Consider the following 17,500-nt stretch of genomic DNA (forward strand, 5'->3'; position numbering starts at 1 on the left):
AAAAGGAAAGTTAATCGAAGAGGCCTAATAAAGGCGGAGAGATACAAAAAATAGATCTATAACGTGTTAAGCCAAATTACTAAAAACCTAAACACACTTCCGTCTAAGGGAAGGGTCGGCCATTTAAAAGTGAAAGAGAGTCCATACTCTCTTTGTCACCATAATTAAATCTATCCAAAACGAGTTCAAGTTTTGAAATGAAGATAAAACCCCTGCATAGCGAAAGCTCAAAACTGGAATAGTGTACTTCACCAAATAGTTGTGAAAACAAATCCAGTTAGTAACAGCGTATTAGGTAGGTCTTGCCAGTGGCACGACAGAGAGAAAATTGGTTCTGTGTTGACATCGAGTACTTGAGTACCTACTTGACAGATGGCGCTGTTGATGTACACCCCCACCTGTATAGCGATCGCTGGCGTATTCCGCCCGTAGGTTTTTCTGTCGGGCAGCAGAGCTGACAGCTATATGATCATCGGGTAAGTTTAATATTGAAATATATATATATATATATATATATATATATATATATATATATATATATATATATATATATATATATATATAATATATATATATATATATATATATCTAAAGTAGGAAGATGTGATGTAGTTCTAAGGGAATAGTATGGGAAATATGTCTGGGTAATAAGCAAAGCTCTACCTCCAGTTTGTTTCTTCATTATGATCAGAGATAAATGTAAACAAAACATTGGTTGCCATTTTTTAACGTGCTTTTTAGCGTGTTTAGGAAATGCATGATATAAAATTGCCTTTAATATTTGTGCCTGTTTTAGTTTAGGGTACTGTAGTACATGCATTAAGTGTTCTGTACATCAAAGGGTAGTTTGTTAACAGTACTACGTACAAGGGAAGGTTTTAAAAGTCTGAATATACATGTTGAATAAATAGGTAAATATGGTGTCACTACTTCGCGGATTTTCACCTATCGCGGCCGCGTCTGGAACCTATCTACCGCGATAAACGAGGGTTCACTGTATATCAGTTTAGTGAGATCAGTGTTACTGTATGGACAGGAGTCATGGTATGACAATGAAACTATCTCAGACAGATTTAGTAGATTTGAGAAAAAAAACTTCAGAAGATTATAGAGTTAAATGGCATGATAGAATTAGAAATGAAACTATAAAAGAGATTACTCAGTTGCCATATGTGGATGAGATCAGGAGAGAGTAAAGTGATTGAGACCATGGATATGGGTAAATGGAGATGATTTGGGCATGCTCTATTAATGAAAAAAAAAAAGAGAGAGAGCGAGAGCGAGAGAGAGAGAGAGAGAGAGAGAGAGAATGTGTGTGCGCTAGCTATAGAGTCGGGCTGTTCTGCTTTGCACGGTTGGTTTGAAAACACCAGCCGGAGACAGTTGTTATCGCGAAATAGGGAGGCGATTTTTTATTCATTATTATATGGCTTTCTGTATTACGAAAGACTGAATCGATAAAGATCAAACCCATGAATAAGGAGGGCCAACTGTACAATTAAAATTAACCAAAGGTTAGAGAAGGAGAAAGATACAGGTTGCTGACAATGATACTATAACAGTATCGTTAACATTATCATAAGAAAAGTATTTCAAGATTCCTTTAAAGATATATACTGTATATATAAAAAAAATCACATTACCTTTGTCAAAATGGAGAGTTTAGAGATTGTATGGGTGCAAAGGTTACTTTACTGTCAGAACAATCAGAAGTGCAGAGTATACCAAGAACCACACAACAAGACTATCAACCAGGCAAAACTTGCACAGGATACTACTCAAGGATTCTTCTTGATACTAGGTTGTAGGGGATGTATCATCAACTGCCTGTCATTTTAAATTAGAGAGAATATGGTCAAATCTTTTAAATCTATTTCCCCAAATTGAATTCATAAAATATATAGAAATATGTCTAATAACTAACAAAGATACATTTTTATAAATGACTCAAAATAGCTGAAGACCAGATAGAACAATACTGTACTTGAAACAACGTAGAATGAAAGATCCAAACCACAAAACAAAATTGATTGATCACCAAAAATCTCATCTTATTTTTCCTTAAAAATCTTTTACTTTCAATTTTATAAAATAATATAGTCCTCATAGGTATTTCTACATTAATTCACGGTACAGTTTCCTGAATAAACTTAATACTTATGATGATTATAACTTTTAATACCTGTAGCAGTACCTTTGTGGTATGAAGACTGGCAAAGAGCAAAACAAATGTCTAATTTAGTCTTGAAGCAATATGAGAAATGCAGATTGCCTGTATGATTCTAGATAAGTCGGAACAAAATCTTTTGAAACTCAAAAAGTTGAGATAATCAAGGATAAAGTTCATAAATTTTTGGTTTGGAAAAGGGGACAGGATTTAACTGTTGATAATTGAACTGATTTGAAAATAAACTTAGAACTAAGCCTGGCACTTGGGCATCAAAGGATATTTAGCACTATATAAAGCAAATTAATCAATCATACCCACACAATCACACAATTTGATATCATTTTAATCAATAAACCCCTTTCATACAATAACATCTAAATGTGAAATACTAAGAGATTAAAAGGATTAAATAAACAAATTATTATATTATTAAAGCTCGTGATGTAAACCAATACACTACATATATTTTTTCAAGTTCAGGGTATTAGAATTTTTCCCGAGAATACCTCCTAAAGGTTTGTCCTATCATAAATGTGTCCTCCTCTGAAGATTTAAAACAGGTCAATCGACTAAAATATGTTTAATATTCATTGTCACTTGAAGGTCTTACAAAAGGGAGCCTGTCTCCCTTCCCCACTCATTAAATAATTGTGGGTGGCATGTCTAGTTACAATGGTGTCAGCCCTACTACTTTAGAATTGCAAAATAACCATTTATCCACCGAAGGGTGGATTTGTTTCAATCTTGTATTTTTCATCAGTTCAGATCATCGAGCCTGCCACATTCTTACAGGGAAAATGTATCTTACTTTAAAGGTCTTTGTAAGGAAGCTTCCTTAGCTACCTTATCTACCCATTCAATCCCATTCACCCCAATGTAGGCAGGGACCCAACAAAAGTGAACAATGATATTCTTCCTCGACTGCAGAATTATTAACCAGTCCTGCACATTTTGTACTAGCTGATGGGCTGACAATGCTTGAGAGTAAAACAACACTGTAATCCAGATAAATTGTATAAAAACTATTTTGATTACCATTTTTAAAAATATGTTGACTGCAAGAATTATTGCATATAGCTTATCTGTAATTAATAAACAAGCGGATGAAAGTTTCTTGCACTTCCAACTTCAGAAAGAAGGGTTGGCAAAAAACCTGTTTTTTTTTTTTTTTCCCCAAAGAAAAACCAAGGTGGGGTGGGTTTTATTGGGTTCTTTGCCTTTCCTGTTTAAATCTAGTAATATCTCTATGCCCTCAGTTTCATTTGTATTTAAGCTATCTTCTTTTCATCCACAAAAAATTAAGAGAAAAATATAAAAAGGAGTTGAACAGCCATGCAAGCCTTCTACTAAGTAAATGATCCTTTCCAGAGACCAAATTTGAGTCCAGTCTGTACCGATGTGGCACTCCCCATTTTAGGGGTTGAGATCAGAACCAGGAATACATGTCAAGACTTCTTTAGCTTAGGCCTACTATGGACAGTTTGGAAAACAGTAAAGAGAAACCGCAAAGCCAATTGGCTAATGTACATGATAAAACTTACTGAGCTTGAAATGCATTCCTTCACAAAATTTTCTGACTTTTTTCTTTTTCAATTCAGTACAGTTAACTGTGGCTGTTTTTCTTTTTCCCATGGAAATATTTATTGCACTGATCTATTATATACAGTCAGCCCTCCCTATTCACGGGTTCTTTCTTTGCACTTTTGATTGTTCGCGATACAGAAAACCATATAACATATTTAATAATAAAAAAAAAAAAAAAAAAAAAAAAAAAACCACACACATTCGGGGTTTTGCGATTAGCATGATTTGCTACGTTTTCCCCTCTCCACGCAGTACAGTACAATACCCCATCTTTCGTTCGAAAGGATTCAGCCTTGCATCGTTTCTCCTCGTGTGTGCATCTCTTGCTTTGGTATTTTTTGTAGTATCACATTGTGATGTAAAAATCTGTACATATCCAGTGTTATAGTGATTTTAGTATAAAACCTGATATGTACAGTACATTATGGTACCCCATCCGCCAAACAGTCAACAGCTCAGAGTTGCATCATGTTTCAAAATTATTGTGTAAAATTTTGTATGAAAATGGTTAGTGGTGTTGTGCATATTCTTTTCATTCTAATTTGCATTGTATTAGGATATTCATTGTGTGATACTGCAATGTTATTGTTATATTAGCTACTGTACAGTACTGTATACAAAATAGAGTTTTTTACAGTAATGTATATATAGGCTGAGTACAGTATGACGAGTTTCAATGAACCTGTCGAAAACACCATGTACAGTAGGTATAAGTGTAATGACTCATGTGTACCTTAGTCTTACCGTGTACATGGTACACATTTATACATGTACTATACATTTACTGAATGTGTTCATTCATTAACATAATAATCATATTGTGACAGAAACCAAGTAAAAACAATATTAGACAGTACTTAGGGTGTTAGCTGACCGCTTATATGCATTTGGCTGTGAGTTGATAGGTTAGGAGTGAACTCTCCATAGGACAGCAAGTATTTATGTTTTTTTGCCCATCTCTGTTACCTAACCCAGCTAATAAGGAGGTTTCATTGTATTATTAATAGCTTGTAAATTCTGGGACATGGACATGTGATCTTAGATTGAAGAATACAATCATCTTCATGCTGCAAAAAAGAGGTTTCTAGGTAAACAATTCTACTCTTCATTATGTATCACATTAAAATTCACACAATAGTAAAGTACCATAATAATGTATAGTTGTATTTTTCCTAGCAATGCAATTTTGATTTGTTTATATGGGGTTACTAATGAATGTGTTTTCTACAACTGGCCAATCACAAATTTGACTGATTGCATCATGCCTCATGCTGGGTAAACGTAGAGCATGCTCACAGCGTCTCTCACAACACTCACCTGGCAAAAAACTTGCGGGGATGTTGAGGCGGGACCTTTGGTAAATGATTCAGGTTTGTATAACTAGGAAAAATACAAATTAAATAAAATTTGTAGTTTATTCCCATGCAGATACAAACTTCAGAGTCCTTTATATGGGGAGTCTTCCTTAGGAGGGAGGAAGTCTCCATATAAGTCAAGTGGCAAACCCTTCCTCTCAGGAAGATCTAATTACTTCAAGTAATAGGAAGAGATCAATTGTGAATCACAGAGGTTAGTGTAATCAGCTCGAAAAGAGGCAAGGCCAAACTTCCGATTCTTGAGAGCTAAAAACTTTCTCTGATCAAGTTCCTAGTAACAAAAGTAGGTGATCAAAGAGAACCGCCTAGGAACATCGTAGAAGGCAAAACTGATCAATCAGATTTCCAAAAGGTAATCTTTGCCTGGAGTGAAGTAGTAGGAACTAAGTGTTACATAATAAACAAGAGGAAAATGTCTAATATGATAATACTGTACTAAAGAGATCTGAGCCACACTTGCTTGTTTACGGGCGAAAAAACCCAGACCATGCTTCAAGAGCAAAGATGATCGTTTCCTCTTCCACGGTCTTCCTGGTCATGAATGTCAGAGTAATGAAACCTGTGGCTGGAAACTGGCATGCATCTTGTGAGACTGTCAGTTTGGTTATAATAGTCCTATCACCACGACACCCATTGAAAGGATATCCATAGACTTTATGTGCCTTTCTTAAAGGGGTATTTCTTTCCCTCCACCAGTTGAGGATTGCAATAAGGCGTGGGTCTTGTAGAACGCAAAGGTTTTGCAGCAGATACACGTATACAATGTTCGAGGGGGGGTCCATGGCGACACTTCCCGAGAATATTGGGTTCTTATTTCCGTTGAACTTTATAAAAGGAAACGGAGTTCTTGAATGCATAGCATCGGAGCGTGCAAAAGCTCACTAACAATGTAGTTTTGGAAGCTATTGTAATCAAGTGGTACTGCTGAACACCAAGGTTGTGGCAAATCTCCATAAATCATATGCTCAAGGGGGGGGTCCTACCCTAGAAACACTTCCCAAAGATGCACAGATTCTTCCGATAGTTATACTTGGATAGAAAGGGAGTTCTGTGGCTGGAAACTGGCATGCGTCTTGTGAGACTGTCAGTTTGGTCATAATAGTCCTATCACCACGGCACCCATTGTGAAGATGTTCATAGAGTTCATGTGCCTTTTTAAAGGTAATTATCTTAGGGTGTGTTTCTTTCCCTCCACCAGTTGAAGATTGTAACAAGGCGTGGTCTTGTGGAATGCCACAGTTGCAGCAGATCTACATGTATCACATGGTCGAGGGGGGGATCCCTTGCAACATTTCCCGAGAGTATTAGGTTTTTATTTCCGTTTACCTTTATAAAAGGACACTGAGCTCTTGAATGCTTAGCATCGGGGTGTGCAAAAGATCACTAACAACATACTTTTGGAGGCTATTGTAATCAAATGGTACTGATGAACACTTAGGTTGTGGCAAATCTACCTAAACCATATGCTCAAGGGTTGGGGGGGGGGGGTTTCCTAGCGCCACTTCCCAAAGATGAACAGGGTCTTCTAATATTGTTATACTTGGATAGAAAGGGAATCCCCGAGTACACTCTTCCAAAGCAATCACGGCTTGAACACAAATAAGGGGTGGGAGTAATATGTCCCAGCTACTTGTTCTATCCTAAACTCCAACTGATCTATGGAATAAAACAACTAGTATTTCGTATGATCAGGAATCTCCTTGAGAGACATGTCAAGGCACCGAAAGTTACTTGGGGTCTTTCTAGCCTGAGTATGGATTATTCATCGAGCCAGAGGCAGGACAAGGTGATAATTTCTGATGCCTTGTTATGAGGGGGGGGGGGGAGTCCCTGGCAATTTCTTACCTGATGGTAGGAAGTTCCATGTTTGTTGAACTAACCTCCCTTGTAAAGTACCAAGAGCATCCCATACCATCTCCATCTACCCCTCATCATGATCTCATTCACGTATGGCACTCGAGTAATCACTCTTCAAGCTTCATTTCAAATCATGTCCTGCCATTTAACTCCCAGTATTATTATGGGTTTTTTTTTCTCAAATCTACAAAATCTGTTGGATATTGTTTCATTGTCATACCACAACTCATGTCCATATAGTAACACTGATCTTAGTAAAGTGTTACATAGCCTGATTTTTATGTAATTTCAGGTGTTTTGATTTTCCAAATTCTACTTAACCTAGCCATTGTCCGAGTTGTTTTCTTTTTTAATCTTTCATTAAACTCCAATTCCAAAGATCTTGTATTAGAGATCATAGTTCCTAAATATCTAAATGATTCCACCTCATTAAACCTTTCTCCTTCCAATATTTCATCTACAGTTGCATAGTCCACTTTTATCATCTCTGTCTTTCTTCTATTTATCTTGAGCCCAAACTCATGTGATATTTCATGCATTCTGGTTAGTAAGCTTTGCAAATCCTGTGGTGTTCTGTTAATACGGACAGCATCCTCAGCATACTCTAGGTCCACTAACTTCGTTATCAATCCAGTACAATCCTTCTCCACCATCCGCAACTGTTCTATGCATTACAAAATTCATGAGGATAAATAACATAGGTGGCAACACATTCCCTTGGAGTACTCCACTGTTCACAGGAAATTCATTTGATAGGACTCAACCAACATTAACTTTGCACTTGCTACGTTCATGAACAGACAATCAAATTTACATATTTAGGAGGAATTCCATAATACCGCAGGACTCGCAATAAAATTGGCCAGTACTATATACTATCAAAGGCTTTTTCTTAGTCCACAAATGTCATCAAAAGCATGAGGCATGATGCAATCAACCAAATTTTGATTCAGTTATTTATTTCCTTATTTCATTTCCTCACTGGGCTATTTTTCCCTATTGGAGCCCCTGGCCTTATAGCATCTTGCTTTTCCAATTAGGGTTGTAGCTTGGATAGTAGTAGTAGTAGTAATAATAATAATAATAATAATAATAATGGGTCCACGTGGGGACCGCGAAAGACACAAAAGGGGGGTCGGGGACACAAAGGGTCGCACTGGGTAAGGAGAGAGCGTCGAGATGTTATCACGACGCGACCAGAAAACTTACTGGAGATCGAGACCTGAGCAAGCATGATCTCTGACCTGGGGATAGCCTCAGGGCATGTTCCATTCCACCTGAGGTTACCCCTCATAGAAAACGGGACTAGGGTAAACTACACAAAACTCTGGTCGGTTGGGAGGAGATCCCAGATACTCCTAAGAAAGTAGTTCGAGGTAAGTATTCTGTGTTGGAACACATCATTTTTTTTTAGTACACTAGTGAGTGATACAGTATATTCATGATAATATTTCAACAAACAAAATACAGTAGTAAATAAAATAAAATACCTTTAACAGAAATGTGGAGCTTGTACTAAAGCACGAATAGTCTCAGTTGTCAGAGAAATCAAGAGAGATGCAGATTAACCTGCACCGCTCAAGAAAACTGGGGCAAATGAGATGAACGTGACAAATGACAATTAGCCACAAAATCTATCAAACTGATAGACTTCAAATGGGGGGGGGGTCTATTCACAATCTACAGCATTCACTTTGTGTCCACAGACAGCGGACCTGAAATGCAAAAATGAAAATATTCATAAAACTTATTCTAGGGACAACACATCTTTATTCAACTCAGGGGACAAAATGCTGCATCTTTATTCCCAATTTCACTATTTCATTAATATCCAGACAAACAAATCACAAGTTGAAACTATTTTCTGTAAATAAAACTGAATTATGATCAATTGATATCTTAGACAATTGTAAGTCAACTCAAACTTTCTAATTATTAATGTGCATTCACTCAAGGTACCGTTTATAACAAGTGGTGGGAGATTCTTAATAGAATTAATTGAATGGATGTTGAAGGGAGGTGGGACCAAGAGAGACTAGTCTAAATCAAGTAGGTTTGAAAAGAAAAAGCTATTCTATATCCAATCAGATGGGGATATTGTGTCGAGGATATCTGTTAGATTCAAAGATGAAATGAAAGGGAGGGCGCTCTATTGGGAGGATCATTTAGCAACCCAACCTCATTCTATTTTCTGAAAAAAAAAGTTACACTAAAAACTTCAAGAACCGTAGCCTTACACCATAGGAGTTTCCATAATAAAAGAACATAGGTTAGTTCATAACAGAAGAACATGAATTAGTAACAGCGTTGGGACAAATCAAGGTTTAACGTTATAGCTTTCATTAATCAACCATCACTATTTTTACCCAGGAGGATTCACCATTTAAAGTCATTGAAAAAAGAAAAACTTAAGAATGTTAGAAAACAAAGGAGGAGGGTGGACGTCCCTACCAATCTGGATTTTAGGCTTTAGCCGGGGTCTCATTATATTGAATAACTTTGTACAAGAAAAATAAGGAGTCCCTACACCTCACTAAACCCTGTTACGCAAGGTCCGTTGCCCACCCAAGCTGTGTATTGAGATATATAGAAGTGTAACTGTCCAGGTGAAAGTTATTCCAAGTCTTTGTACAAAAACTTATAACCAAGACTTTCTCAATAACACCTTGCCAGGGTATGGGGACGCAACAGTACAGTACTAGCTTGATACTAGGGTATACAAGGTTTACCTGAAGTGATTCGAGTTCAGCTTGTGCAGAGAACCTGAGATGCTGCTTTTCTCCAATACAGGGAAGTAAGAAGAAAAGAAGAAGAGCCAGTCAAACCTTTTTATTCATGCAGACAAAAACTGGGTAACAGTACTCTCAAACTTCTGCTACTTGTCCAATATGGGGCTCAAGGTATTATACCAGCTGTTGTGCAGCCACCACAGGGTCAATAGAGAACGTATCGAGCCTCCTATGGGTCACGTCTTGCAGGTAGTGGGTTGTGAACGTATTCTGACGCTTCCACACGCAAGCCAGTAGAACCTGCGTCACTGAGAAGTTTCTCTTGAAGGCCAGAGACGTACCTACGGCCCTAACATTGTGAGCTCTGGGGCGACGTGAAAGAGGGTCCGGATTCAGGGCATAGTCCATGACCTCGCGCATCCAAGTAGAGATGGTGTTTTTAGTGACCCTCCTTGTTCCTCCCTGTGCTGACGAAAGGGGACGGCTATGGCTGTTCTCTTGAGATACAGCCCCAAACTCCTTACTGGGCAGAGTAAGAAATGACCAGGGTCACCAGTTACGGAGCAGAGACTAGAAATCCGGAAGGAGTCAAATCGGGGGATCCGCCACGCCTGCATTCTGTGTCTTGACAAACTCAGAGACGAAGCTGAACGTTGCCTCTACCCTTCCCCTTGAAGGGGCAATATCGTATGAGAGACCATGAAATTTACAGACTCGCTTGGCTGAGGCCAAAGCTAGAAGGAACACTGTCTTTCAAGTTAGGTGGCAATCTGTTGCCTGGCGTAATGGTTCATAGACCTGAGAACTCTAACTCGAACCGTGTTCCAAAGGGAAGGTCTTACTTCAGACTGAGGACGGGCAAGTTCATAACTACGTATGAGTAAAGAAAGTTCTAGCGATGAGGAAATGTACATATCGTTCAATCTAAGGGCAAGGCTTAAGGCTGAGCGAGAGCCTTTTATCACCAAAAATGAAAGGCGCATTTCTTCATGCAAATACACAAGGAACTCCGCTATTACTGGAATACTGTAGTGGCATCGAGAGGAGAGATACCCCTTCCACGACACCATCCATAGAAGACTTTAAACTTTGCCTGGTAGACTATTCCTGATGATTTACACAGGTATCCAGACATCCTCCTCCCAACTTTTTGTGAAAATCCTTGCTGAGTGAGGAGATGCTGGCTAGTCTCCAGGCGTGAAGTTGTAGCAAAGCTAAGGCTTTGTGGATAACGTTGGCATGTGGTGGTTTGAGTAGATAATGTCACGGAGGGAGTTCTCTTGGAGACTCCGTCAGGAGTTGCAGAAGGTCCAAAAACCATTCCACATGATGCCATAGCAGAGCTTCAAGTCATTAAGAGGTTGACCGATGTTCTGGCCCTGTCGAATACCTTCCTCATCACACACAGGTGGAAAGGTGTAAATGTCGATGTTGTCCCACCGTTGTTTGAATGCATCTTGTCAGAGAACCTTGGGGTCTGGGACTGGGAAGCAGTACAATGGGAGCCTGAAGTTCAGGGCCGTTGCGAAGAGATCCACAGTCGGAGAACCCACGAAGTCAAGACTTTGTTGGCTACTAGATGATCCAAAGACCACTTGGTACTCACTATCTGTGATGCTTTGCTCAGACTATCGGCGAGCACATTCCTTTTACCTGGAATGAAGTGTGCCGATGGTGGTATTGAGTGAATCTCGGCCCATCTCAGTATCTCTACTGTTCCATGGTATAGGGGCTGCGAAAACGTACCTCCTTGTTTGCTGGATGTAAGCCACTACTGTGGTATTATCGCATCACCACAACTGAGTGGCCCATCAGGAATTGGTGGAACTGTTGAAGGGCCAGAAAGAAAGCCTTCATCTCTAGGAGATTTATGTGGAGCTACTCTTCCGACTTTAACCCGAGGCCTGAGGTCATGTGGTGTAGCACATCCCAACCCCTCTCTTTATGAAGCATCTGAGAACAGCATCAAATCTGGGGGAAGACGAAAAGATCCTCTTCTGATACAAGGGCCATAACCATTGATCCCATGGGGATCAGGATGTCAGGGGAGTAAAAAGCCTGATTCCACCAGGACTTGTGTCGCCCCTGGAGAGACCAAATCTGAGGCGACAGTTGGGAATTAGACGGGCCAAAGATTAAAGGTGCCAGAGAAAATGTAGCAACGTCTGGGTTGGAAGTTCTCCTCGTCTGGGAAAGGGTCTTACGACCTTTCTCAGCCTCATTATCCTGTCATCTGATGGGAAGACTTTGTGGAGATTAATGTCTAATATCATGCTTAGGTATACCAGTCTTTCCGTAGGAAGCAGGGAGGGCTTCCCGAGGTTTACCATGATCCCCAGATCTTGGCTAAACCTCAGAAGTTGGTTTCAGTGTTAAAGAAGGGTTGATGCAGAGTCTGCTAGGATTAGTCAGTCGTCCAGATAACGGAGAGACGCATACCAATCCCGTGTGCCCAAGATGACACAAGGGCGAAAACACTGGTGAAGACTTGAGGTGGTGTGGAAAGACCGAAGCACAGCACCTTGAACTGGTATTTCCTGTTGTCTATGCTGAATCTTAAGTAGTACAGTACTGTACTTCCTTGAAGACGGATGGATTGGGATCTGGAAGTATGTGTCCTTTAGGTCCAGTGTGCACATGGAGTCTTGTGGTCTTACAGCTTGTTTGACCGCATCTGCCGTCTCCATGCTGAAAGGAGTTTGCTTTACAAACTTGTTAAGAGCTGAGAGGTTGATGACTGGTCTGCAGTCTCAAGACGTCTTTTTCACAAGAAAGAGCCGACTGAAGAAGGCTGGAGACCTGCCGAGGACCTCCTGGAGAGCGCCCTTCTTCAACAGGGTCTGGACTTCTGCCCGGAGGGCTAGCCTCTTTGCTGAGCCCATCGCAAAGGAGTCCGTTGACACTGGATTACTGATCAAGGGAGGGAGAGATGCTGTGAACGTGACGCGATACCACAAACAAATCACGGAGATTGTCCAGGGTTCGGCCCTGAGTTGCTTCCACCTGTCCCAGCAGCTTTGTAGGTATACCCCCACTGGTGGTCAAGAGGATAAGTGCCTATCCTTAGACGCTCCCTCTAGGAAATTTTCCTCCCCCTGGAGAAATTTGTGCCTTTCATGTTCTTGGTCGGAAAAGGCTTTTTAGACACCACTGTCTTCGCAGCTGTCTTGTTCGTCGAAGTCTTAGCTGGACTGGACGACTGAGGAGATGGCTAAGCCCTACAGAGGAGGGGGTCCTGGCGAGACTTCCTCAACCTCTCAGCAGCTTGTTCCACATCCTTTGACTCGAAAATAGAGGATCCCTCTAGAGAGAAGTTCCCGAGCCCAACGATCTCGGCATTCAGGACACGCTGATGGAATTTCTCAGACACAGCATCTCGATGTTTCAGGATGGTGTTCACCCATAAGTTTGAGACTTGGTGGGCAATAAACTTAATGGTGTGAGTGCCTGAGAGAAGGAAAGTTTCTATAGCTTCCATAGCTTCCCTGGTACGTTCCTTGGAAAAATCCTCGGTTCACACCAGGATTCCCAGGGTCCCCAACCAAACATCAAGCCACGAAGTAACCTGCATAGCATACTATGTGACCTTTTCTTGGTTGTGGATCTTGGCTGCCGAAAGAGATCTGACGGCTGGAGAGCCTCTCAAGAGAGACTCCCTTGGTGAGCTCTTCCAGAGTGGTGGAGTGGAAGAGGTGGACGTGGCTCGTCCCAGACCTCAAAATATCTCATCTGCTGGACAAGAGGAGGTGGGAGGGGCTTGGTGGTAGAGCTGAAATGTTGAGAGGGGGGAGAGCTTGGAGAGCTGTTGGGCAACCTTTGCCTGGACACTCTTTAGCCTTTGAAACCAGGGCAAGGCTGAACTGGTCTTTGAAGGCTTCTGAGAGTCAAAGACACGCCTCTCGGGAGGTATCTCTGGATCGGTAACCCCGTCGAGTACCCTGACGAGTCAGGACTTGCCAGAAGGCATGTTCTGACTCCTGCTCCCCCTCTGAAGTGGGACTGGCAGCAAGGTCTCCTTCTTCCACCCCAGAGTGGTCCTCTTGGGCTGGGGTGTGAACATCCCTAGAGTGACTGGTGGTTCCTGTAGGCCTGGAAGTCCTTGAAGAGGACTTGGTAGTCTGAGAGTCCTTCGATTCCTCCTGAGGAAGGAGATAAGAGGACTCCAGCATTGAAGGACTGATGGAGTTGTCCTTCCTGACTTCAGCTGGTGGTGGAGAACTCTCTGTGCGAGGAGAATTTTCCTCCAAAGGTGGAAGGGAGGTAATACGTACCTGGCAAGGCTCCCTCGGCAGAGGTGAGTTAGGAGAGTGTTCGAAGGGCGAGTCAGGAAGGACAGGCCTGGTAGACCTAACAGGAGTCAGTTTCACCCTAGGCGATATTACCGCGTCTATGACTCCTCTTTTTCTCTTCAAGGGAGAAGTAGCCGAGGTTCTTTGCAGGAGATTTGCTGGTGATGTCGGATATTGCGAGATCTCCGAAGAGCGAGATGAGAAAGCAGACCCGAAGGCTTGCACAACTGCTCTGATCATGGCACTGAACCTAGGCTGTTTGCTGATGGTAGCCCTGTCAGAAAGATCTGAAGAGAAAGGGACCAAAGGATCCCTCTGAGGAGTCTCAACTGATGGTTGATGCGGTGGGTCCGCCTTCGAAGATGGAATCTTCGGAATCTTCAAACCTTCTGTGGAGCCCCCTTCCCTCTTTTCCTGGTGAGTGCACTGTAATGCGTTTGTGAAGAGGAGAATGGGGCAATGGTGACCTGTCAAAACCTTTACCCTTATTTTCCTTTTGCCTCTTGTGCAAGTGCGCAGGAGAGCGCTGGTGCACAGGAGAGCACTGGTCAGCTGGAGAGCCCTGGTGCAAAGGAGGGCGCTGATGCGCAGGAGAGCGCTGACGAGTAGGAGAGCGGGGGTAAGCTGGCAAACGCTGTGTCTGGACCGGTGTGATCAAGCTGGAGCGCGCCAGCCATCAGGGGATCGCTGAGCATTCGAGCGGCACTGTCGCACTGGAAAGCGTTGACGGGAAAGCGCTGGAGAGTAGTTGGTGAGCGCTAGTGCACTGATGAGCGGTGGTGCGTTGGAGAGCGCCGAGGCCCAGCCAAAGGTCTAGAACGCTGCGAAGAAAGGCGCATTCACGAGGGCAAGTGATGTTTGGAAGCATTACAAGTAGACAGGAACAGAGAAGGCAGGTCAGACGGTCAGGAACATGGATGTGCCCTTTGGAATGGCGAGCACCCTCCAAAAGGGATCGAGAGCTATCCACAGAAGCATCTAAGGCTGAAGTCTGACGACTAGCGGCAGCGACATCAGGAGGTCTAGGAACGGGCAAAAGTCGAGGGCCAGAAGACGATGGAAGAGGAGGCTCCTCTGCGGGGGAAGGCTGCAAAGACGAGGCTGAAGAGCCGAAGCGGCGGCTTTTCAACGATGGTGAAGGGCCACCTCTAAGGCGAAGCAGAGGGAGAGCTCTGCGAGATCATCGACGTCCTCTGGGGGCCAGTGGATCAGCAAGCTGACCTTTAGAAGCAGTAATCCTCTGCAGAGGAGTCTATGAGCGAACTCCTCCAAGAAGAAACACTCGGAGGAGAGACGAAAAACTTAGCTTCGCCCACGAAAGATGATCAGGAATGGGAGAAGCGCAGTCGGCGGCAACAGCTGAAGTGTCTGAAGGGGAAGAGTCGACGGTGGCAGCAGCAGCAGAAGACACCTTAGACACCACAACGTCAACATATGACAAGATGATCCACCTCCGAAGTCGACGAAGGCTGAACACTTGCACCACGGATGATGAACTGCAGCAAGGTGTCCTTGGAGGGCAGACCCGGAAGTTCCGAGGAAAACCACGCCTGAATAAAAGGAGAAAGAGATAAGACCTCACCTGGGCGGAGAGGTAGGGCCGCTTCGCTAGGGGAGTGCAGCACCATCTCTCGAGGATTGGGATTGACCATCAATTAAAGGGTCTACTCTACTACTCGACAGTTTCTCGGAAGACACCGAATGAGCAGGTGCTTCGTCAGGAAGCGGAAGAAGACCCCTTGGATTTTTTCCCCTTCAAAGAAACCTTCGAAGGAGAAATATTCCGCTTTGACTTCTTCCGCCGGCAGCCAAACCTTTCCAACTGGGAGCCAGACCACTCACGACACCCATTTTCCCCATCACACCATTGAATCTGCAGGCAAAACAAAGGGTGTGACAATTGTCACTATCATGTGTTTCATCAATTTCTGATCATGAATATTGGGGCATACCACCCATTCACGAGTTTTCCTAACCACTCTTTTGAAAACAATTATGAGGTATCATAGTGTGAAACCAGGGTTTTGGGTAAAAAAAAAAAAAAGGGGGGGAGGGGGACTTGCGCCAATAGCAGTGTTCAGAATTGTATAATGAACACAAACACACACATTGGGAAATACATATGGTTCATGTGAGTATACTTATCTAAAATTCGGAAAAATATATGGTTTATGCAAGTATAATCATCAATGATTTATATCACGTCAGGTAATGATTTTTGCTCAGCCATGTACTGTAAATGAACAGCCTCACTGCTCTTTTCTTCTGGGAGGCAGGACATGGATATATACTTTCTACTTTTACATGAGCAACAATAGCTAGGCTATAAACTGAACGTAGCGTTTCAACACAATTATCGAAACATGAAATCACACAATTTCAAAATAGCTTGCACTTATTTCTTGAAGATGTCTTCATGTGATAGTGGTTGTCATTCTAGTACTCAAAAGGAGAGTGGGAACATATTATGGCTGTTGTAGAGAAATATCCAAGAAGTTGTGCATATTTCATAGGTTAAAAGGGCCAAATAATAATTTTTAAAAAAAATTGGAGAAACTGGCAAAAGTAAATACTAACAAGGCAAGCGCAGGAACTCAAAATCAGTCTTCCAAGGGTAAACAATGAACTTAGGACATTTAAACATTGTTCACAAATTAATCAATCAATACGCAAGTTATGGCCTAGCCACATTAGTCATAAAGACAAAATGTCAAATAGACAGCATATACAATTTTCTTGTAGGGAATTCCAGTTTTGCTAGAAATTAATGTATCAAATATCAACCCAATATGACCATGGAAGAGATATGAAAACAATTCAACCTAATATTATGGTTGGGTTAAGATAGAATGTAAGGTTTTGATGTTCACAAGTACTGTGGTGATTATTCAACAGATGTTATATAGTAACCTGTATATCTAAACTAGGCCATATGAAGAACATGCTAGTCTTCCTTTAAACATTTTACTGTTGCAAACATATTGACAGATATGTACTGTTAGTCGAAGTGTCGTGACCTTATTCTCACATTATTATAACTTGAGTTTTACCTACTTTACATAAGAGCACACTCAAGTCTTTAAGTAAGTTTCACTGCATCACATACATCTCTGGACTGAATTAAAATTGGGCATAACTAACGTAAACTTTTCCCCCTAGCCTAACCTACAAGCCATGTCCTTTCCTACTTGACTAACGGGGGAGATAACGGCCCCCTGCGAACACCTTACACTGCCATATTCTAAGTTAGACATAATAATACATACAGGTGGCCGCTATTGTACATACACCCCACATTGTGGGGTCTTTTGTTTCATTTCATCCAACCACAAATTTCTTCCACACTTTTTTTCCGCGAAGGATACATAGTTGCAGACATAGAAAGGGGTAGTTCAATAACTTTAACTAAAAGATATATACCTGGAAATATTACCACAAACCCCACAACCTCACCTACTTCAGCTGTCCTAACCAGAAAGTCTACGGCACTTTGGG

The 17,500-nt window shown here is 41.8% G+C and overlaps 1 protein-coding gene across 7 annotated transcripts in view; it reads right to left on the reverse strand.

The window, feature by feature from the left end:
* LOC137657781 (uncharacterized) overlaps nucleotides 1–17,500 on the reverse strand; it is a 127,196-nt gene that overhangs the window by 18,193 nt on the left and 91,503 nt on the right. For 4 of the 7 annotated variants that reach the window (XM_068392295.1, XM_068392293.1, XM_068392291.1 and 1 more), the window contains exon 2: nucleotides 8,478–8,702. The exons of 2 other annotated variants lie outside the window; for them this stretch is intronic. The gene's annotated coding sequence lies outside the window, so the exon portion shown is untranslated. Of the gene's footprint in view, nucleotides 1–1,643; nucleotides 1,828–8,477; nucleotides 8,703–17,500 lie in introns of all 7 variants that reach the window. One more of the 7 variants, XM_068392292.1, reaches the window with a different exon arrangement.

The sequence above is a fragment of the Palaemon carinicauda genome, chromosome 18, assembly GCF_036898095.1.
Source record: "Palaemon carinicauda isolate YSFRI2023 chromosome 18, ASM3689809v2, whole genome shotgun sequence".
In the NCBI taxonomy this organism is placed as follows: Eukaryota; Metazoa; Arthropoda; class Malacostraca; order Decapoda; family Palaemonidae; genus Palaemon; species Palaemon carinicauda.